The following is a 24,868-nucleotide window of genomic DNA, read 5'->3' on the forward strand; positions in this document are numbered from 1 at the left end:
AATGGTTTCAATTTCAGAGCTTAAAATTGAAAATATTTATTAAGTAGTGGTGTTTTATATTTGTTTCAATTTCAAAATATAAATTTAACAGGTCTGGGAGGCGGGAGGAAAGTGGGGTGGTTAGTTGGCTGGGACAGGATGTGGGAAGGATCGCTCTTGTCCTGGCTCACTGTTGAACCACCAAGGCTTAAGGCAGGCCTGCAATGGGTCCAGGTGAGGGAGGGAACCATGCAAACTTGAGGACCCAAATATAAACCCCATTTCTGGGCAATTTTTTGGCCTAAAAATTTCAGTTTATATTCAAGTATATATGGTAATGGTTTCAATTTCAAAGTTGAGAATATTAAGTAGTGGTGTTTTGTATTTGTTTCAATTTCAAAGTATAAATTTAAGTGACAGCAGCAGCAGACCAGTGCCAATACTAGTTTTCAGCCTCACAGCGGTTGAATGGTAATGAGAAATTATAATGGAATTCCTCTGCAAGATCTGAAACTGCTGTTACTCCTTTACAGTCCAAAACCAACCATAAGAGGAAAGAAACCTCTATAGATTAAATCACAAGTTTCTTACATTAATTCAATCCAAAGAACTACTGGTAACCAATAAATAATCAAATAGACTAGTTTTTAATGTGCCTAGTCTAAGCAATGTACTTTTATAGTACCATCTGAATTCATTACATCAAAATATTAAATGAAATAAACACCAAAATCAGCTCTGCATACAGCTGGGGTCAAACCATACCGCGGACCCCTGTTTAACTAACCACAAAATTATTCCTCATACAAATTCAACAAATTACACCTTTGGAGGGGCATAATTGAAAGGAACGTCTAAGTCCGTTTTCATCTAAGTCGCAAGTTGTCCAAAGTAAAAAACAGCTTAGGACACATTTTCAAAAAATATGTTCAAATTTTTTTTCATTTTGAAAGTCATCTAAGTATATGTCCTGTCAATCTGATCATCCAAGTCGCTAAATCATCCATCTTTATACCACATTTTCATCCAAATTTTTGCCCAAGTCAAAAACACCTAGAACAAGCCCTGTTGGACGTGGGAGGGATCTACAAAGTGATGGACTGAACACCCAGACATGGCACCTAAATAGTGCCATGTCTTCATCTCACTACAGCTTCCTTACAGGTCATGGTGAGCCCCCCAAACCACTTCCAGAATCCCCTAGACCCACTTATCTACCACCCCAATAGCCCTTATGGCTGCAGGAGCCACTTATATGACAGTACAAAAGGGTTTTGGGGGGTGCACGTTTCAATATCAATGCAGTGATTACAGGGGCTTATGGGCATGGATCCACCTCTCTATGGGTCCCTATCCCACCCCCAAGACGGTTTAAGACGCCTCTATACAGCACGACTAGGCTTTCCTATGCCAGGTTGCCAGGTGATGATGTTCAGGAGGCATAATTTTCAAGTTGTGATTATTATTTTTATGGGGGTGGGGAGGGTCAGTGATCACTGGGGTAGTGTGTGGGGGGTCTGTATTATGTGTTTGCAATGCTTATCTGGTGACTTTAGGTGGGTTTTTGTGACTTTAGACCATGTTTAAATGGTCTAAGTCACAACATCCAAGTTCCATTGATCCTGTGCTGTATAACTTTCGGTTATACATGCAGTACGACTAAGTCTAAGCCTGCCCACAATCTTCCCAACTCCCGCCCTCGACACTCCTCCTGAAACGCCCCATTTAGCTATGGTCATTCAGCGGCACTATGAAGGCCTCGGTCTATTAGAAATACGTCCAAAACCCATTTTTATTATTGGCACTTGGATGTATTTTGACAATGTTCGTCCAAGAGCCGACTTAGGCCGGTTTTTGGATGTTTTTCTCTTTCGATTATGAGCCCCTTAACATCTATGACAGCTTCAGCACACAGTTGGCTTCTAAATGAAACCACTCATCACGCTAACAGTTTAGAATCTTGGCCAGAACTACTGATTTCTGCACGAGGTGCACACAAACCTGTTGCAGAAATCAGCAGCTTGCAGTTCCAAAACTGCATACACTAGTCCAAAATTAAACCAGAATACAATAAAAAATTTAAAAGTCATGAGTCCTTACTTATGGTGACTTCTCTTCACCTTTAAAAACTTAAATTTACTTCTCTTCTTCCACCACAGCAAACTCCATGCGCTCGTGGCCACGAGCCTGACCAGATGCTGTCACCATAGTGACTACTGATGCCAGCTCCCATGTATCCACTTAGTTCCTCTTTTCCGAGCACATGCCCATTAAAAAACACAAAACACCCGCACATGGAAAGCTTCAGAGAAGGCTCTCCGGAGTCTTTCCTCACACTCTCCGGCCTTTCCCCAACTCTCCTGATATTCTGAGACTCTTCAAAACGTTTTCTTTTGGCTGACTTGGCCCAGCTGACATTCAGAGCTCATTGTGCATGTGCGGCTTGATGACGTCACTGCCGGACATAAGCAATGACATTATTGAGCATGCGCAACTGCACTGACACTTCCCCTTCCAAGCTCTGGTGGCCGGCATTGAAAATCACAAATGCCGCAACCATTGGGCTCTTTGTTTGATGGGGCCTGCCTCCTTCTCACTCTCATTCTCCGGCAGCTGCAAACAACAAAAAAACCAATGCAGCCACCGAAGGAACAGGCTGCCTCCCCTTGGGAACAAGCACTGCCGTGGCACATCCCCACAGTGGTCCTGGTTCCCCAGCACTATTTTCTTCATAGAAACATGATGGCAGATAAAGGCCAAATGGCCCATCTAGTCTGCCCATCCATTCACGTTCTGGTGTCTGGCACCCTAGACAACAAATGGCACAACCGTTGGGAACACATTTCCTGCCAGCCCCAATGCAACCAGAACTGTGGCCTGATGCAGACCAACACATCCCAGACCCAAAACGGCCTACTCCCAGCAGCCCAAACTGCTGCTTTCATCCCCTGAGGCCACCCCAGGTATTTTATTATTTATTTATTTTTCTCTTTAACCTTGGTTAAAATAGACTGAGGTTGATTCTAGGACTGGGGCCAGAGGGAACTGAAGATGATGTTAGGACTGGAAGGAGGCTAATGCTAAGGCTGAAATGGGGCTAGTGCTAAGGGTGGGACTGGAAGAGGGCTAATGTTAGGGTTGGAAAGGGAACTAATGCTGAGACTAATGCTGGTAGAAGGTAGCTGGTGCTGATTTAGAGAGGGGAGCTGAGATGTTGGGGGAGGGTGCTGTGGAAAAGGTTTTTGCTGGCAGATTCTGGGGAACTGGAGATGGACCTGCTAAGTGGGGGATGGTGGAGAGGGAGAAAAAGAGGGATAGATGCTGGGGTAGGTAGAAGGAAGGCTTGGTCAAAGAACACTGAATAAAGACATAGGTGGATGCTAGGAAAAGGGAGAAAGAAGTATGAGGGGAAACGGCAAGGGTATTGGGTGCTGGAGCAAGGAGAGAATAAAGTAGGACCAATACTGAGGAGCTGTGGATATGTGTGATAGTGTTTGTGAATGATGTGGGAGTAAGGCCTTCAAAACCACAGTCAGACTAGAGTTACCAGATGTCTGGATATCCCCGGACATGTCCTCCTTTGAGGACATGTCCGAGGTTCCGGATGGCTTTTCAAAACCCAGCACTTCGTCCGGGTTTTGGAAAGCTTTCATTCGTGCAGGAGGGCATCTGCACATGCGCGGATATGATGTGATGACGTCTCATCTGCGCATGCATAGATGTGCTGCCCGGCGAGAACAGGCAGCTTGGGGGAGGGGCTTGGGGGCAGGATCGGTGGCATGATGGGGCATAACTTGGGCAGGGATGGGTGGGACTGGGCAAGCCTGTGGGTTGGTCTAGGGGGTCCGGATTTTCCAGATGGAAAATCTGGTAACCCTAAGTCAGACAAATGATACAAAGTGAAACAAAAACCTTTATTAACCAAACTAGTCTTTAGCCTGTTACATTAACGGGTGCTAGAATATATGTCTGTCTGTCTTTATTTCTGTCTCTCTCCCTATCCCTGTCTTTTTATTTTTGTTTCTCTCCCTCCTGTCTTTCTTTCTGTCTGTCTCTCTCCCTGCCCCTGTGTATTTCTTCCTTTCTTTCTGTCTCCCTTCCGCTGTCTATCCTTCTTTCTTTCTCCCTCCCTCCCGCTGTCTGTCTTTCTTTATATCTGTCTCTCTCCCTGCCCCCTATGCAGCAGCAGCAGCAGCATTCCCTCCCCCTCCATTTCCCTGTGCAGTTTGGGAGGTTTATTTTTTTCCAAACTGGTGCCTGGATAGATTTTAGGTTGTGGTGCCTCCCACCCTTTTTTTTTTTTTTTTTTTGGGGGGGGGGGTTGCTGTTCTTGCATCCTTTTGATCTTTTTTTGCTATCTTGGTTTGTTTTGTTCTCTTTTTGACTTGGTCCAATTGAGTAATCAATCTTTTTTTTTCCATTTCTGGCTGGATTGCCTTTGCCTTGCTATTAACGTTCAAGTTATTCCATCTTACTCGCCTTCTGTGGTGGTTTCTGTCTCTGTCTGACAGTATGGATGAGCGTTGTACAATATTTGGCAGGCAGTACAGTGTGGTCGGGCGTTTCTTCTGATTTCCAACGCTTCTCTCCTGCTGCTGCTGGTGGTGGATGCTCGTCAGATGATTGAAATCGGACCCTTCCCTTCATGCTAGGGTGGAGTTTATTTCGGCAGCAGAGCTTTGGCCTGGCTCATGTATCAGGGGATCAGGTGCTGCAGTGGAGGCACGCTGGCCTGCTCCGGTGTCGGTCGGCTGGTGCAATTGCTGATGGGTCTGATGAGACTATGACGGGAGCTCATGGCAGCCATTTCCTATGAGTGATCTGCACAAGGCAGGAGCGTAGGAAGATCGCTCCTGCCCTGAAAACCCATTAGCCCACCAGGTAAGGCTTAAGGGATGCCGTGGGAAAGCGGGGGGTGGGTCAAAGCTAGCCCGAATATTATTCGCGGATGCTTAATATTTGCAGGCCGGATCTGCTCCTAATCCCTGTGGATACGGAGGGAGAAGTGTATTGTGACCGGGTAAGACCTGGCCTGGATTAGCTAGAGTCCTGACCTGGGTCATCCAAGCCTCAGCCGAGCGGATGAATGAGGCATGAGCCTTGTGCTGATTGTTTCTAGAAACACCTGTGGTTCTCTGGTGCTTTGCTAATGAGTCTGGATAGCTTCCCTGCTGACTCACCCTGCCCTCAGCAGATCTGTTTGCAGGAGCTAATCCCTTTGTGAGTTTTGCTATCACCGGCCTGGTGCCTGCTGGTACTTGTAATTCTTTGCCTTTAGCATTCCCTACACTAGAACTAGGCAAGTATAATCAGGTCACTTTTGGGCTGCCTTTCACTGGGGATAAATTCTTCAGGGCAATTTCCCTAACCTGCCTGCTTCTAGAAGCAGGTTTAGGGGTAGTTTTAGAGCACTGCAGTGTTTCTTCCAGCCTAACAGGACTCTCCCTGTCACATAATCTACATGCAGGATTCTCCAACACAAGTCTGGCTTTCTGCAGACCTTCCAGACTCTCAATAAGTATTGCCACAAGTCTGGCTCCTTCCAGACCTCTTAAACAAGATTCTTATATCCAAAGTACAGCTTGTCCTACCTTAGCTGACTTTTCATAACTTCCATTTACCTAAGCAAATGAAACGCAAAATCCAGGGCCTCTGCCTCAGGCTCTCTCCTAGAGACTTCTTGCCTTGGGACTTCTGCTCTCACTGGGGCATCTCTCCCAGGGGACCTCCCTTCTCAGACTCCACTCTGGAACAGACATACTCCTCCCTCCCATTCCTCTATGTCAGGCAGGACCTGGTGCCCTATGAACCAAATAAACGTGAAATTTATATGAACTTGAACTAGCAGCCAATGAAGACCTCTGAGAAATGGGGTGCAGTGATCAAAACGAGAAGCATTAAAAAGGAACTTAGCTGCTATATTATGTAATGTTTGTAAATGTTTCAGTTCACAATGAGTAACACCAGCCTAAATTATGTTACAATAGTCATGATGCGATATAACAAAAGCATGGATATGGCACTGTGGTTTGTTTAACCTCTGATAAGAATATCCACAATGATTATCCATGAAGTACATTTGCATTTATTGGGTTGCCAAAATATGCAAATTTAATCTATGAAGTGTATGCTGGAAATCGGACTGGCTGTGAAGTCAACAGGACAGATTTGCAAAGTCCTGGGTGAAAGAAAAAAAGTAACAAAAAAACAACAACAAACAGAACACAGAATAAAACAAGATTGTAGAGAGTCTGATTTAATTAATTAACTTATTCATTCGATTCTAGCCTCACTCTCTACGGATTGCAAATCACATGTGAAATGTGGTGGCAGCAGTTTAATAATTACAGCAGAACAGCAGCTTGGGTTTTTGTAGTATTGAGCATAGCCTGAAGCCCTAAGCACTGCTAGGCATTGCTGCTGCTAACTTTGTTCAGGCATGGAAGCACCGAAGAGAGGAATTTTGGCTTTATTTGGACCTTAGATGGAGAGAAAGAAATTTGCATGTTAAACTTCAATTCTATCTCACTGGCGTCAAGGGGAGAGAAGCCTGCAAATCTTTTGTTCTGGGCACTGAATCTATCTTGGAGCAGCTGCTCAGGGCCTTCAATGCATACCTAAGGTGACCATTTATTTTTTTCATCAAAAGGGGACATCTATTAATTGTCAGTCCTGCCCCTAATCCTGCCCTAGCTCTGCCCCAATCCCACCCTAGCCCCGCAACAATCCCGCCCTAGCCCCGCCCCCAATTTCTTCCATTCATTTTTCATGCATGCATAATATCTTATTAATTCATAATGGTAACCATAAAATTTTTAAAAAACTACAAAGCATACTATATGCATAGAAAATGTTAATTATCATTTATATTGGGGGGGTTTCAAAGATGTCAAGGCAGATGACTTTAAAATATGCAATGTCCCCTCAGTAACTATAAAAAAAAAAAATAGACAAATATAGTGGAAAATATAGACAGCAGATATAAATTCTCAAAACTGACACATTTTGATCACTAAATTGAAAATAAAATCATTTTTCCTACCTTTGCTGTCTGGTGATTTCATGAGACTCTCCTTGCGTTTCCTTCTGTCTGTGTATCCTTTCTTTCATTTCTTTCTGCACTCAGGCCCAATTATCCCTTTCTATTCCCTCCCTCCTTCCTTCCCATGTCCTTAGTGCCCCCCAGTGCCTCCTTCCCATGTCCTTAGTGCCTCCAATGCCTCCTTCCCATGATCCCCCCACACTGCCTTCCAGACTTTGTCCCACCCCCACTACTGAAGCTAACCTGCCTGCCTACCTACCTCCTTCCCTGCCTGCTGCTGCTGCTACTACTGCAAAAAAAAAAAAGCCTCCCTCCAGCGCCCAATTAACCCCCACCCCCCGCCATTACTACTCTCCTTCTTACCTCCCTGCTGCTGCTGGCAATCGCTGCCCAGAAGCCTTCCCAATGTCAATTCTGACGTCGGAGAGGATGTTCTGGGCCAGCCAATCACTGCTTGGCTGGCCCAGAACGTCCTCTCCGACGTCAGAACTGACGTTTGGAAGAAGGCTTCTGAGCGACGATTACCAGCAGCAGCAGGGAGGTAAGAAGGAGAACAGCGGTGGCGGCCGATGGGTGTGTGTGTGGGGGAGGTGTAAATCGGGCGCCCATCTTCCCAGCTGCATGTCCAGCCCTGGTTCCTCCTCCCGCCCTAGCTATGAGTAGCAGAAGGAGCTGAGAGTGACGCCTTCTTTTCTCTTCTCCCCCAATCAGAGCTAGAGGGCAGACCCTTCTATGACTCTCCCTGCCCCAAGAACTGTTCTGACCAATCAGCACTGAAAGGGATTGAAGACCGTGCGTCACTCAGCCCTCGTCTCTGCCCTTCTCTCCCTCCCTACAAGAGGCCAGAAAAAGAGGCTTTTTTGTTTGTTTGTTTTTGCGCGGCAGGGTCAGGGACAGGAAGCGATCGCCTGTCCCGTTGTCCCCGCGCACAGCTTCGGGACGCTGCCCCTGAAAACGGGACGGTCCCGTTCAAAACGAGACGTATGGTCACCTTATGCATACCACATACATAAACAAAATGAAACTGTGGAATGCTTTTTTTTTTTTTTTTTTTTTTAAGGAGGCAGCAAGGAATTGATGAAAGGTGAGATACTTATATGACTGTATTAAGAATACTAGCTGCAACCTGTAATTTTCTACAGATTTCTGATTCTCTTATAGGGGACAGAATTATATGTGGCACAAGAGATCAACAGCTGTTCTGAGAAGCAGATTTGACAGTAGATTGTTGCCTAGAAAGGAACAAAGCAGCAGGGGCCTTTACAGAGAGAATAAGACTATAAGTAGACAGTCCAAGGGTATAAATACATGCATGCAGCATCAAACAAGTGTTCGCTGGGCATACAGCATGCAGCTTCCTCACAGGCCACCCTATGTACAGTACAGTATGTTTCTTAAATTTTAGAAAGCAAAATGGAAAAAGACAAATGTCCAGCAAGTGGCCAGTAATATAAGAAGCATGTCAAATTAAATCACTTCTAAAGCCGATGCGCCGGAGTGAGTATGGAATTTGAGCTGTCAATGTAAGTGTTAGTATGGTGGTGGGGGTATTACCATTTGTTAAATAAATTTTAATGATATTTCTTGCTTTGTTAGATAGTTTTGATGAGTCCTACGCCCTGACGCAGCAGAAGTGAAACGCTGGATTACCTTTGTCGGCAGTGGACAGTTGACAATTGATTTAAGAAATTGTTTAATTATGCAGATTTTAAGATTTTAGTTTGTCTCTTATGTATGTTTTTATTGATGTAAACCGACAGTGGACAGTTGATAGTTGATTTAAGTGTACAGATGTAAAAGCTAAGTAACTTGCTTTATTTGCACATAAAGTTTATAAGAATGTGATGGTATTAGTGTATAAAAACATAAGGAGGAAGGAGGGTTGTGTTTTTTTTTGTTTTTTATAGTTGATGAGGTATTTTCCCTTTCTAGTTTGCAAGCAAAGATAAATTCTGGAGGCCAACTGAGGCTTTTTCCTCCTACTAGCAAGAGTACATATGCTTATGAGTGAGGGATTTAAAGGGTAATGGTTCCATCAGATGTATGAACAACTCAAGAATATTAAGAAGTGTTAAATAGAAAATGTTTTGGGAGAGTATTGTAGTGATACCTTAATTAACACCCCTCCCCTTTTTACAAAACCATTGCACAATTTTTAGTGCTGGCCGCGGCAGTAACAGCTCTGACGTTCATAGAATTCCTATGAGTGTTGAAGCTGTTACTGCCACCACTAAAAACCATGATACGGTTTTGTAAAAGGTGTGTGTGTGTATGGAGGGGGGGGTAGGGGGGTAGGGAGGTTAAGATTGTCAATTAATCTGAGTTACTATTAATTTGAACTAAATAAAAGCACCTCTTGTATAATATGTATTTTTTTAAACTGTGTATATATATATAATTTTGTATATTAGAATTTTATTTATATATTATAGATGTATGTTATCTTGTATATTGTGATTATTTTTCTCTTTCCTTCCTTTTCTATTTTTAATGGAGTTCCTTTCATTATTGTATTGGATTATTTTGTTAACTGCTTGGATCCTATTTGGCAAATTAAGCGGTATATAAAGATTTTTAATAAATAAATAAATATATATATATGGCATAGCAGAGAGTTTACAGGTAAAACAAATAGGTCCCATAACAATTGGTGAAGTAACAAGGGCATCGAAAAGGGTTAATTTTGAGAGGATCTGTTCTGTAAATACCTTTTAGTCCTGTGTTTACAAAATTTTGATTTGTCTCTTGAATTAGGATAGCAAATTGAAAAGATGAAACTGACTACACACACACACATGAGGAAGAGGGCACGGTATGGTGATTCAAACCAAAATTCAGTAAATCCCAGAAGCAGGAAGGGAATTCTGCATACCAAAAACAAAGTGCTATGCTATTTTTGATTCCTTTGGTAGGAATTCTTATGTAGAATATTTATTTATTTTAAATAATTTATATTCCGCATATCCTACAATTCTATGTGGATTACAAATTATTCAGGTGTTCAAGCATTTTTCCCTAACTGTCTCGGTAGGCTCCTACTCTATCTAATGTACCTGGGGCAATGGGGATTAAGTGGCTTGCCCAGGGTCACAGGGAGCAGTGCGGGATTCGAACACACAACCTCAGGGTGCTAAGGCTGTAGCTCTAACCACTGCACTTTCACAAATCATTCACAAATGGATGTGAAGCACTGAGAGATGTAGAAGGGAAAAATGAACAATTTTTATCCCTCACTGGCAAGAAGGGAAGTTTGAAATTAGCTTGCTGGTTTATTTTGTCTGCTGTACATTCTATGATTGAGCAACTCAGGGATCCTTTCACAAAGCCGTGGTAGTGGCTGCTGGTGCAGTAATTGCTCTGATGCCCATAGGGACTTAATGGGCATTGGAGTAGGGTTACCAGACATCCAGATTTACCCGGATATATTCTCTTTTTAGAGAGCATGTCCGGGTGTCCATCTGGCTTTTCAAAACTTGGCACTTTGTATGGGTTTAGAAAACTTCTTCTTTGGGACCGTGCATGACGCTATCGCGTTGCATCCGCGCATACGTGGATGCCCTCCTGATGAGAACAGGTTGAGGGGGCAGGGCTGGGAGCCACGACATGGGCATAATGTGGCAAGGCTGAGCGGAACTGGGTGGGCCTGTGGGCGGGGCTATGGGTCCGCATTTTAGTCAACTAAAATCTGGTAACCCTACATTGGAGCGTTTTCCACGCAGCAGCTACTACCATAGCTTTTGAAAGGAGTTGGGAGGAGGGGTGGGTCGGGGGAGGGGTAGTGATTTGAAGCAATGTAAAGAGACACTGACTACTAGTATCCAACAGTTGTTAGAGCAGAAACAGTTGTTACTGAGATTGAATTCCTGAGAACCCAGAAAAATGATTTGGAAAGGAAATAGATATAATGACCAATGCCTTTATTGACCTTAAAAGGAAACATTAAGGCCCAAATTCTGTAACCAGCGCCTAATGTTAGGCACCTATTTTGGAGGCGCCCAACTAGATAAGCGCCTATCTAAATTGAACAACAAGCTTAATTAAACTTTTTAATCAGCAATAATTGAAACTTAGGCACCTATCAAGAAAGAGCGATTCTTTAACAAGGCGCCTCTAAAAATTTAGGCAGCCTTAAAAAAAAAAAAAAATAGGCGCTATGCATGTTAGGTGTGGGCGTGGCTTCGTGTTAGGCACCTTGATACAGAATCGCTGCTCTTAAGCATGCTTAAGCGGTCGTATGGGCGCCTATCTTTTAGTTGTGACTGGAGCTGGCCTATTTATTGGGCGCCTTCCAAATAGGTGCCCAAATAGGTGCCGCTCAGCGCGATTCACTAAACAGCGCCCAATTTTACGTGAATCACGCTGAACGGTGCTTATATTGGTGCCTAACTTTTGAGCGCTTCTTATAGAATTTGCCCTTAAGGCACCATATTCAGTCTCCACCGGAGCTTATAATAATTTATGAGGCACATCTTTATCAAGAGTAGACCATTCAGAAAAATCTTGATCAATCTCTACCTGAAATGTTCTTTCAGATCAGAATGATTGAAAAAAGTTGTCTAAGATCATATTTATCAAAAATCTTGCAACTGAGAAAGTACAACTTTTTCCAATACCTTTGATAAAAATTTTAAAGATGAGCTGATTCCTTTCCACTCTGCTTAGCTTTTAACAACTGTCGCACAGTCGCTTTCTGTAAACCTATAGGGACACAACCCTCAGACAAAGATTTTGTAATTATCTTCTGAACAGATGGTGTTATTGTCTCCCTAATACTAAAAAAATATACTTACAGGGCATGGATCAAGTGAGCAAATAGACGTATTTAAGTTCTGAATTACCATTTTCACTTGTGTTTCTGTAACCTTTTCAAATTCTGACAATTTTATATCTTGTATCTCTGGAACCATCAACGGTAGATCTGTACAAAAATCTGTACATAAATGTGTCATTTTTTCTATGTTTTAGTATTGTACATGTATGCTGAGTCTGGCTTCTTGGCAGTTCAGTTTAACTTTGTCTACAAATTTCTATTTTTAGTTTGTAGACACTTATCTCATGTTTGGTGAGAGACCAATTATTCTGATAACAATGAAGAGCAAATTCTATAAGAAGCGCCCAAAAGTTAGGCGCCTATATAGGCACTGTTCAGTGCGATTCAAGTAAAATTGGGTGCTGTTTAGTGAATCACGCTGAGCGGCACCTATTTTGGAGGCACCCATTAAATAGGCCAACTCTAGGCACAAATAAAAGTTAGGCGCCCATGCGAGCGCTTAAGCACGCTTAAGAGCAGTGATTCTGTAAGAAGGCGCCTAACACATAGCCATGCCCATGACTAACATGCATAGTGCCTATTTTTTTGAAGGCCGCCTAAATTTTTATAAGCGCCTTGTTACAGAATCGCATTTTCTTGATAGGCGCCTATGTTTCAATCAGTGCTGATTAAAAAGCTTAACTGAGCTTATTATTCAATTTAGATAGGTGCCTAATTAGTTGAGCGCCTTCGAAATAGGTGCCTAACTTTAGATGCTGGTTACAGAATTTGGGCCTGAATATCTATGTAGAATCAATATGTACTAATCCATTTTGTTTAGTAGCTTGGAAGCAAGAGTATTTCTAAAAATCAGGGGCAAATTCTATAAATGGTGTCCCAATTTTAGGTGGCCCACTGCTGTCTAATCACCAATCAGAACACGCAATTTTTAAAAATATCGTCACTGGCAGGCCGTGAGCTTAGGGAGGAGTGTAGGGCTGCCTAAGCTCGTCTAAGGCTAGGTGTGGGCGTGGTTTCGTCCAGAAGTGGCCTTAACCAAGCTTAGGTGGCCTTAACCAAGCTTAGGTGGCCCTAGGCAGCCTAGGTACCTCCCTAAGCACGCGATAGGCACCTGAAATGTAGGTCGGCAAAATGCTGGCCTACATTTTAAGCAGACGCCATGATAAGTTTAGCGGCTGCGGCAACCTGCACCCCCCAGTAAGTCTAGCAGCAGGAGGGATGCCCAGTCCTTCCTGCCAGAATCCAACCATCTTTGCAGAGATCGCTGGCAGGAAGGATTCCCAGTCCCTCCTGCCAGAACTCCCAAGCCCCGCCAAACATCATCGGCAGGAAGAATGCCTAGTCCCTCCTGCCGGAACCCCCATCCCCCACCAAAGATCATTGGCAGGAGAAATGCCCAATCCCTCCTGCTGGACCCCCTCCACCCCCTCAAAGATCATCAGCAGGAGGGATGCCCAGTGCCTCCTGCTGGAAACCCTCCATCCCGAAAAGTAGCCCATCCAGACCACTCCTCCAAGCCCACCCCACCTAAATTCACCCAAGTCCACCTGGAACCCCCCCTACCTTATTGAGATGGGTGGCCAGAGGCATCCTTCCAGCCTCCAGCCAGCTTGCCGCCTTCAGTAGAATAGTGGGCCTGCCCCCTTCCCGATGCATAGTGAGATGCACCAGGGAGGGACCTAAGGTCCTGATTGGCCTAGGCGCTTAAGGACCCTCCCATAGAAGGGGCATTCTGGGATGCACTGGGAGTGGCCTAAGATTCTGTTTGGCCAGATCCCTTAGGCCCCCCAGATGGGCTTAGAGGGTTCCAGGTGAGCTACCCTTCGGGGGGGAGGGGGTCTGGCAGTAGGTACTTGGCATCCCTCCAGCCAATGATCTTTGGGGTGGGGGTTTCCAGCAGGAGGGATTGGGCATCCCTCCTGCCAACATGGGTGCCAGTTAGAGTTGTGGTAGTTAGGTGGCTTAGGGCGATTCTGTATAGGCCACCCGTGTGCGATTCTCATAAGCTGCTTAGGTGGCTTCTGAGACCGGGCACCTGATACAGGCCTTAATGCTAGACTTTAACAATTTTAGAGGACACTGATATTCTTTTGTCTGTTTGGGCTGTTTGGTTTCTCACTGAAAAGGCAATAAGCCAAGTCCTATAGGTTAATGTTAAGGATTGCCTGTATAGGTTTCAAGGTTACTGGAAATGACTGAGAGAAAAGCACTCTTTTACAAAACCACAGTAGCGATACTGTTGCTGTAAACACTCCAAAGCCCTTCACATTCTATGGGCTGTAGTGTGTTTACTATGGCAGAATCACTACCACGGCTTCGTAAAAGAGACCCTAAGTTATTTACATGTGATATTCTTAGGGTTGTACTTGATTGGATTTTTCTTTTCTATATTTGCTAGCTTTGTTTTGTTGCTTGGAAATGGACATTGTCTATTTATGCAATTTGGTTTTGCTTCATACTGAGAAAAGCATTAAGTTATTTGTGTACGAGATTCTGAAGGCTGTTCTTGATATATTTGCAATTGTGTCTGTTTAGCTCACAATAAAAAAAAAAAAAAAATCACTTCTTGCTTTATTTGTTGTGATTTTGTGAACTGAATAAGAAAATGTTTGGGAGAGCTGGATTAAAATTTCACTAGTACTGAGCTCATGTTTGGTTTTCTGTGCGTAATGCAGAACCCAGCATGCCTCACAAGTTTAGAACCCCCCCCCCCTACACACACACACTCACGTATGTACACACACACATGCCGTAGACCCATAAAATTGCAGCGACGGTGAGAGGACGGGGATAAGTCTTTGCCCCACATCACTCTCTGCCTGGCACCAATGTCAGGCTCACTAATCTCTAATTTGCTCTGGAATCATTTATACCAATCTCTGTTAACTTGGCTACTCTCCAATACTTAGGAAGATAGACAATTTTAATGGTAGGTTACAAATTACTAGTAGCAGGTCTGCAATTTCATTTTTGAGTCCTTCACTACTCTGAGGAATATACCATCTGCTCCTGTAATTTGTTAATTTGTCCTATTATACCTATATTTGATTCAGTTTCTCTGGTTTTAACACTATTAACTACCATCTGCAGCAGGGGCATCTCCCTTACATCCCCCTCAATTAAGATGGAAGTGAAAAATTCATTTACTTTTTCTACTATGGCCTTTTCCTCACTGTATTCTCCTATTGCCCCTTGATCATGTAATGGCCCAACTGATTGCCTCACAGGCTTCAAATGTAATAATGGAAAGGGAATGGACTTGTATACTCCCTTTTTATGGTTACACATTCAATGGAAGATCAAGTGACTTGCCCAGGGTCACAAGGAGCAACCTCAGGCTGCTGAGGCAGCAGCTCTACCACTAGGCCACTCCTCACCTCCTACCTGAGGAGGCACCTGAAGAGTTTGCTTAATGAATTGACAGAAATCTTCTTTTCAAATTCTTTTAGCCTGCCTGATCAATGCCTTCCATCTTGCTTTGCCAGTGCTTAAGCATTTTCTTATTTTCTCCATTAGAATCTTTCTTTAACTTTTTTTAAAAAATGTTATTTTGGCTATGTTATCCTCTTTCACTTCTTCTTTCAACCATACCGGCATTTGTTTAGTCTTCCTTCTGGTCTGAGGTTCCAAGATGGTATTTTAAACAACAATCATGTCTAATATAAACTCTTAACCTTTTTGTCAGTTCCTTTTTTTCAAAGAGTGTTCCTTATTTTATCATAATCTCCCTTTTGAAAATTAAGAGGGCATTTCCGTAACTGAAGGTACCTGGTATGAACCTATTCTATAAAGGAATCTACTGGCAGATTCTATAAAAGACACCTAAAGTTAGGCACCTAGAATGGCTCTCCTAGTTGATCTGAGCACTTAATTATTTAAAAAAAAACTTAATTGGTGCCTATAACAATAAATTACACCTCAAAATTGGCTTAAATTAAAAATGAAATGGGAGATAGGTGCCTAGCTTGGTAGGCACCTATTCCGTTTCAGGTAGGTGCCTACTCCAAGGCGCCTACCGGAAAATAGGCATGATTAAGGGCAGATAGTGGGTGTGTTTGGGATGTAGATTAGAGAATGACATGGGGACAAATTGTTCCCCATCCCTGTGGGAACTCATTTTCCCGTCTCATCCCTGCGAATACTTTTCCTGTCCCTGCCCCATTCCTGCAAGCTCTGTCCTCATCTGCACAAGTCTCAAACACTTTAAAATCATAGGTTTTCGAGGCTTGTGCGGTTAAGGCAGAGCTTACAGGAATGGGTCAGGGTCAGGGAGAGCAAGAAAACTCATGGGGATGGGACGGGGAAATTGAGCTCCTGCGGGGACGGGCCACATTTGTCCCCGTGTCATTCTTTAATGTAGACCTCAGTAGGTACCTAACTTAGGCACTGATATTGTGGCTGAGAAAGCCCTGGCATAAATAGGGTGCACCTAAGTCCACTTTAGGTGCCACTAGGGGTGATTCTATAAATGGCGCATTAACTTTAAGATTGCATTCCTAGGCATCTTTGGTTTAGGCACCGTTTATAGAATCAGGCCCTGAGTGCCTATTTCCCTTTACAGAATACTAGCATAAGAATGAAAATATGCACTGGCATGTTTGTGAGCCTATGGTCAAGATGCTACATGCATGCGAGTCCCTCCCAATCTCTGCCAAGACTCTATACATGTGTATCCATACCTTTAAAATATGCTTTATGTAAGATAAACTCTTATTTACAGAATAGTGCTAACTCAAAATTTTGGCATATACATATCTTTATGTGCACATATGCATGTATATGCTATTATTCTAATGATTTGGAGGTTCATTTTCAAAGCACTTAGACACACAAAATACCATAGGGTGTAGGGCTGTGGGATCGGTGAGATTGAGGGAGAGAGGAATTGGATCTCCCTGCCAGTTCAGTTGATCCTGGCAGGGGAATCCCCCATCAGTTGAGCTGGTAGGACTCCCCAAAACTGGCTCAGCTGATCGGGATTTCCCTGCTGTAATCAGACTTAGTAATTGGGTACGTCTGCAAAACTTGCTTTTGTGCATTTTTGAAATGGACATTTTTATTTTTGAAAATGGCCTAAAGAGATAGACGTCCTAAGGACCAAAATGTTTTGAAACTGTGCGTTTTGAAAATTGAGATTTTCTGTACTGGATTTCTGGACATTTGTCCCAAATTTGAAAATGCCCCTCTGTCTGTCTAAGTGCTTTGAAAATTAGTCTCATAACGTGCATAATTGGCTCATAACTGTTTGTATGTACTTTACACAATTGCTCAGTAAATGCTAGTACAATAGATTTCCTCCAGTTATTAAGTCACATTTGATTGTGTTATGATCTCTGTTTCCAAGAGGCCTCAACACAGTTCCTTCTCACAATAAATCTTATATTCTTCTAAGAAATAGATATAAAAGAGCTTCTCCTTTGACTTTTCCATGAAGCAGTCATTTATTTTATATAGAAACTTTACCTTCATAGCCTGTCCTAATGTCCTAACATTTACCCAGCAACTATTGGGCTAACTGAAATCTTTATTAATATTATGTTAACAAAAGGTTTTAGTTTCTCTAATTTCTTACTGTTTTGTGTTTGTTTATTTATGTATTATGTATGTTCATTCTAGTTGGGTTGATGGTAGTGTACCCCCACTGCTATTCTCTTCTAGTTCATTCATGGAAGATTCATTGATATATTTTGTTATCTAGCTAGATTCAATGCCCTCCTTAAGATATAGTACATGTGCAATAATTTGATCCACCTTATCACTGTGATATCACAGGTCTCTGAGATATCAGTTATATGTGGACGATACAAAGTTATTCAGAGTGGTGAAGACACAGAAGGATTGCAAAGACCTGCAACGTGACATAAACATGCTCAAGAAATGGGCCGCCACGTGGCAAATGAGATTTAACATAGATAAGTGTAAGGTGATGCATGTCGGTAACAAAAATCTTATTCACGAATAGAGGATGTCTGGTGTGGTACTCGGAGAGACCCCCCAGGAAAGATACCTGGGAGTATTGGTCGACAAGTCGATGAAGCCGTCAGTGCAATGCATGGTGGTGGCGAAAAGGACAAAAGAATGCTAAGAATGATTAAGAAGGGGATCATGAGCAGATCGGAGAAGGTTATCATGCTGCTGTACCGGGCCATGGTACGCCCTCACCTGGAATACTGCATCCAGCATTGGTCACCGTACATGAAGAAGGACACGGTACTACTCGAAAGGATCCAGAGAAGAGCGACTAAAATGGTTAAAGGGCTGGAGGAGCTGCCGTACAATGAGAGATTAGAGAAACCGGGCCTCTTCTCCCTTGAAAAGCAGAGACTGAGAGAGGACATGATCTAAACATTCAAGATAATGAAGGGAATAGACTTAGCTGATAGAGACAGGTTGTTCACCCTCTCTAAGGTAGAGAGAACAAGAGGGCACTCTCTAAAGTTAAAAGGGGATAGATTCCGTACAAATGTAAGGAAGTTCTTCTTCACCCAGAGAGTGGTAGAAAACTGGAATGTTCTTCCGGAGTCTGTTATAGGAAAAAACATCTTCCAGGGATTCAAGATAAAGTTAGACAAGTTCCTGCTGAACCAGAAAATATGCAGGTAAAGCTAGGCTCGGTTAGGGCACTGGTCTTTAAACCAAAGGCCGCCGCGTGTGTGGACTGCTGGGCACGATGGACCACTGGTCTGACCCAGTGTTGGCGATTCTTATGTTCTTATTTCTTTATTTTGTTTTCTATCCCGTTCTCCCCAAGATAGGTTAACATATATAATAAACAAAAAAATAAAAAAAACTGGAGACACTCCTCTATGAAATATCACACTCAGCAAAAGTAGAGATGAAAGAGATGCTTCAGTTGGGACTTTATTGTACCAAAACAAACATCAGACTCAACATAGCCTGTGTTTCGGCACCTTAGTGCCTTCCTCAGGAGTCAAACTGTTGGTATATTCTGTTGTTTCAAGAATGACACTTCATATAATGGTACACAAAAAAAAGCCCTAACACCGCAATATCAATCTCTATGTTTTGTGAATTGTTAAGACTATTCATCTAAATATATATTGAATTGCTTAAGCACTATTGTTTTTTGAACTACTACTGGAGGTTTTTATGCCTATGAACTGATTTACCCTCTCTAGTTGGTGGAGTAACAAGGGCATCCCCTTGGTGGAGTAACAAGGGCATCCCCCTAATGGGGTTCTGAGGCTTTTCCTCCATGTAGTAATATAGCCCTTTCCTTGCATTTTTTGTACAACTGTTTTTTTTGGTTTTTGAATAGTAATTGTTCTAGCTGGGAGTGTTTGTAATTATTGTGATAGTATCAAGAACCCTATTTACCCTTCTCCATTGAGAATATAGACTATTTAAATGTACACTCTGTTTTCTTTCAACTAGTTCGTAATCCATAATAGGATACAGTGGCGTACCTAGCATATGTGGCACCCGGGGCCCATCATTTGTTGACACCCCCCCCATCTGTATAAAAAACATGATTTTTAGTAACAATCCACACGTCATACAAGACTGTACCTAGGAAAAGGCAGCACTTTACATACTGCAGTGAGAAGTACGTCAATAAACCTATTATAAAACTAAACAAGCCAGACTAGTACAGATCAATCCTACACAGTCTTAACAGAAAACCATGTGTTTTCGAACACAGAACACAGAAAACACCTTCGCCTAGTATATAATCACAAACTAACCCCTCCCCCTATTACAAAACTGTAGTGTGGTTTTTAGCCATGGTGGTAACAGCTCAGATGCCAACGCTAAAAAACGCTCTACAGTTTTGTAAATGGGGAGATAGAATAAAAATACGTAGACAAAGGTTAAACTGAAGCACCAAGAAGCTGGACTCTGCATACAATGTAACACCACAGAAACAGCGATGCATCTCACGTAAAGCAAAAAATAAATAAATAGAATTTTTTTCTACCTTGTCTACCTTTTCTACCTTGTCTACCTTGTCTCTGATTTCTGCTTTCCTCATCTTTTTGTCATTCTCTTCCTTTCATCCACTGTCTACCCTCTCTCTGCCCCTTCTATATGGCATCTTCTCTTCTTCTATTCACCTTCCAGAAACTTTATGCCTCCCCCTTCCATCTCTCCCACACCCCCATGGTCTGGCATTTCACTCTCTCCTCTCCCTTCCCCCCACTTCCATCAGCATCTGCCCCATTTCTCACCCTTCACCTTTCTCATCCTTCACCACAATTCCATACCACCCTGACCCCCTTTCTCACCCTTCACCATACTTCCATACCATCCTGAACGCCTCTCACCCTCCACACCCTTCCTTACCATCCTGACCCCCTTTCTCATCTTCACACTTCCATACCACCCTGACCCACTTTCTCACCCTTCACCACGCTTCCATACCACCCTGACCCCCTTTTTCACCCTTCACCACACTTCCATACTACCCTGACCCCCTTTTTCACCCTTCACCACGCTTCCATAATACCCTGACCCCGTTTATCTCCCTCCACCCCCTATTATGCTTCTTTCTATCTCCATCAAAATCATCAAGGTCCCGCGATGATGACTACTGCTGCCTCTGCTCGGGAAGAGGTATGTGACGTCGGAGGGAGCTGGGCCGGCAGACGCAGGGAGTTGCAGCAAGGTCCTGCGATGACTGCGGCTGCCGGTCCACCTCCCTCCGACATCACTTATCTCTTCCGAAGCAGCAGTAGTCGTCATCACGGGACCTTCATGCACTTCAGCGCAGCTGCCATATTTATGCTCTGGAATAAATACGGCAGCCATGCTGAGGTGCCGTTTTCAGCAGCAAGCTACCGGACCTGGCTGGCTGTGCACCCCCTTGGAGCGTACACCCGGGGCGGACCTCCCCACCCCCCTTGGTATGCCACTGATAGGACATTACCTGCTATCCCACAACTCTCTAATTTCCACTTTAAGATAATAAATAGAAGTAAAACAAAAAAGAAAAGATTATTGGGGTCTTTTACTATGGTGCACAAGCTGATTTAGCATGCACTAATCAATTTAGCGCGTGCTAAATGCTAATGCTCCCATTATATTCTATGGACGTGCTAGCATTTAGCGCACACTAAATTGGCTAGCGCGTCTTAGTAAAAGACCCCATATATCTTTTATTATTGGACTAACAAGTACAGTTTTTTACTAGCATTTGAAGGCCGACCCTTCCAGAGGTCACTCTTGTTAGTGCATGGCTCACGGCCAAGGCTGTTATTTCAGTGACAAGACTAAAATAAGTTAGAAGCTTTGCTTTGTCTGGCACAAACATCGGTTAAGCCTTGTTTCCTTAGGGAAATATAGGATCAGCTGTCAGATCTCTTTTTTTACTGATTAACCAGTGCTATGATAGCAGACATCCTCTCAACATTTCTGTCTTCCAAACATGCCTTTGCGTGCGGGTGTATCAGATAAATTTCAGACCACTGTTTGGATCAGTTCCAATTTATTTATTCCAAGCACTCACGTAACAGCATGATACACAGCTTTCTGGTGCTGTTATTCAATGTCCATGGAGCTGTGCCGTTTATCTTTACCGGTAAGTACTTCATGGTTCAGTTTCAGTCTCTTCAGTAGCTACATTTGATATTTTCAAGGACATTCCTCAATATCATGATAGGCCACCAAGTTTCCTGCATTCACAATCTTTCTCCACAGCTTTCTTTTCTTTTTTTTTTTAGCAGTCATGTGGGATGCTAGCGACAGATAAAACTAACATAACTAATCTACAAAATTCATTTTGGCAGTTGAGACTAAAAAAAAAGGCATTTTCAACAGAAGTGAAATAGTCCAAAAAAACAGTTTATCCTTAGCTTTCCTGAAAGTAAACAATGAAGTAGGATTGTTTACTGGCCTTTTGATCTGAAGGCAGGTTATCTGGCACAGATCTGGAGCTCTGTGGTCATTCCAGCTTCTATGGAGGCTTTGCCCCTGCTTGTATGTTTCACATATATTATATTTGTCTTCATTTTCTCACTTATGATCTGAAAAAGGCGGTATTGCCTTCGAAAGCTAATAAAAAATGTATTGTTAGTCCAATAAAAAAGTATCATCTTCTTTTCTTTCTTTTGTTTCTTTCTGTTCATCCCCTGATAAGGGAAATTCCTTCAGCTGAAAGTAGTCAAATATACAGTATGTGACTGTCTCTGGGAAAACATGACTGAAATCATCAGAAAAAAACCAAAAGGTTGCAATGAATTCTGTTTGAGTAAACAATTTGTAATACAACAGTCTAAACCGCTTCCTTTTATGTGAAAAAAAAGAAGTTACAAAAGTTCAAACATGTGACTGCTTAGTGATTTTTGAGACAATAAGCATTAGTTTTCCCCATTCTTTCCATCTCTAGGGAACATTGTCTTTTTAATAGGAAAATACCTGGATAATGGCTGCTATCATGATCACTGCTTCCCTTCCACAGAAATGTCACCTCTTGGGGCAGCTATAGCAAATGCTCCATGAGCCCTGATCTGCTTTTGTTTGTGCTCATTCTGTCCTTGAGAATCCTCAGTGAAACTTCCAATCTGATCTTATCTGGAATCAACCAAGTACTTCCCACATACAGGGGGTTTATAGGGTCTGATCATTCTTCAGTATATATAGCTGGCTGGATTGATTCTCCTTCATGACTCTGAGGTCTTCAGCTTTTCATATTGAATGGGTTCCTGATGAAGGGACTTTCTGCCTCCGAAACCAGGCTTGGTAGAACCCAGCTCAGAGAATAAGGTCTTTAATTCAACTTTTTGGACCTGTTGACATCGGAAGGACATATATTTTTCTTCAATTCAAGCTAAATTTCTTCAAACAAGTGAATAAACATTTGGATAAAGGTGAGCCTGTTGATACTGTGTATATGGATTTTCAAAAAGTATTTGACAAAGTACCTCATAAAAGACTCCTAAGGAAATTAGAATGTCATGGGATAGGAGGTAATGTTCTATTATGGATTAAGAACTCGTTTAAAGAGAAAACCCAGAAAGTAGGGTTCTGTGGTCAACATTGAGAACATTGAGTAAATAGTGGTGTTCCTCAGGGGTCTGTGCTGGGACCACTGGTTTTTAATATATTTATCAATGATCTAGAAATAGGAACAATTAGTAAGATAATTAAATTTGCTGATGATACAAAGTTCGAAGTTGTTAAATCACAAGAGGATTTTGAAAAATTGCAAGAGGACCTTGCGAGACTAGGAGACTGGGCATCAAAATAGCAGATGACTAATGTGAGCAAGTGCAAAGTGATGTGTTTATTTATTTACAAATTTATATACTGTATAAATCCTATATGGTTTACATAACAGTCATAAATATTAGATAGTACATACATGTTCAATACGTAAAATAACTTTGCTATAAGATCCAGAATATCTATCTAATAAAGCATTTGCAGGTAATTACATCACACAATATCTCATCATAAGAAAGCATTTACAAACAATTGCGTTTTCAACATTTCTTGAAACCCAACCTGATTGCACATAAGTGCAAAACTCCTGGCAAGGTATTTCAAAAATTTACACTCGCCACTGACAAAATAGCGTCACCTATCCTGGAGTGAGAAATTGTCATCCTGCCACACAAACAGGTTCATACTATTTTCCGATTTCAATCTCCTGTGTTGATAAATCTCAAAAAATCCTTGCACAACAGTAGGAGATGCATGGTACAATATCTGATGTACTATCAGCAACATTTTAAAATGCACTCTTTGTTGGATTGGCAACTAGTGCAACTGTTTTAGCACTGGTGTTATGTATGTCATCCTGAGGGTACCTGTGATCAATCTTGCTGCAGGGTTAATCAACACCTGCAGTGCCCTCATCTTTACTTTTGCAACTCCCAAATACAATGCATTGCAATAGTCTACCCTGCTCAAAATCAGCATCTGTACCACAGTTTGAAAATCATAATTTGGTAACATTGGTTTTAATCTATATAACATTTGCAACTGCATATATCCTACCTGAATTGTCTTGAATATTTGTTTTTCCAGCTAGCCGAACACACTCCTAATATATTCATCTCCTTTTTAATCACCAGTTGATCTCCCATCACAGCTTCTTATAACAAAACTATCCCATTGAATTTTTTCAACCATCACTGCCGTCTTATTTACATTTAGGGCTCCTTTTATGAAGCTGTGTTAGCGGTTTAATGCGTATAATAGCGCGCGCTAAACTGCCGGTCGAGCAAGCCGCTACCGCCTCCTCTTGAGCAGGCGGTAGTTTTTCGGCTAGCGAGGGAGTTAGCATGTGATAAAAATTACGATCATAACAAGTTAAACACCACATACAGACACAATTGCAGTACAGCTCTCATTAAAAAAACTAACACAGGAAAGCGCTAACAAACAATTGATTTTTCAACATTTTCTTAAAGTTCGTCCTTTTATGTATAAGGAAAAGTACTGGAGAACAAGGAATCTCATTCTAGGAAAATTATTCTATGAAATGCCAGAGCTTATTGGTCAGTTATGATTATTGATATAGGTTGTTGCTAGTGATCCCTTGTCACAAATCATATTACTAGACCTGGAAGGAGTTTTTGCGGGCCGCTGAAAAGCTGTACTAGGTGGATCATATGAAGGTAGAAGGAAAACTACTAAATGTGTTTGCAGGAAAGGAGCTAAGATCCATCCTCTGAGTAATGCCATCTGTTCAAGAGGGTGTGTGTCATGTTCAAATACAAACAGTGTGATGGCAATCTATATATGAAAGTAACAGATGATGCAGTTTATTTGCTCTATAGGACAGACTAACGCAGGATGTAAAGACGACAGAAAAATTCCAGAGCCAGCTATTATGACTTATGGTTGCCAGGGAGTCCCACAGTGTTGCCATGGAAATGGACTGAACAATTGCTTAGAAGAGGAATTCTCCAGTGGTCACTGCACTGTACTAAAATGTTGGGTCTTGAGGGGATTTGAGTGGGTTAAAAAGTCTGAAGACTAGGCTGCTGAGTTTTCAAATGCCATGTTCAAAGGGTTAAGAAATATGCTTTCACTTGAAAGCCTCTGCTTTTTTGAAATTTGAGAGAGAATCAATCATACTGAAGAACAATACCACTTGCTATTTTACTAGT

General features: G+C 42.3%; 1 pseudogene; it reads left to right on the forward strand.

Annotated features, from left to right (window-relative positions):
• The first annotated feature begins 22,700 nt into the window (after positions 1-22,700).
• Positions 22,701-24,640, forward strand: LOC117354812 (annotated as a pseudogene).
• Positions 24,641-24,868: the final 228 nt, after the last annotated feature.

This window comes from Geotrypetes seraphini, chromosome 2, assembly GCF_902459505.1.
Source record: "Geotrypetes seraphini chromosome 2, aGeoSer1.1, whole genome shotgun sequence".
In the NCBI taxonomy this organism is placed as follows: Eukaryota; Metazoa; Chordata; class Amphibia; order Gymnophiona; family Dermophiidae; genus Geotrypetes; species Geotrypetes seraphini.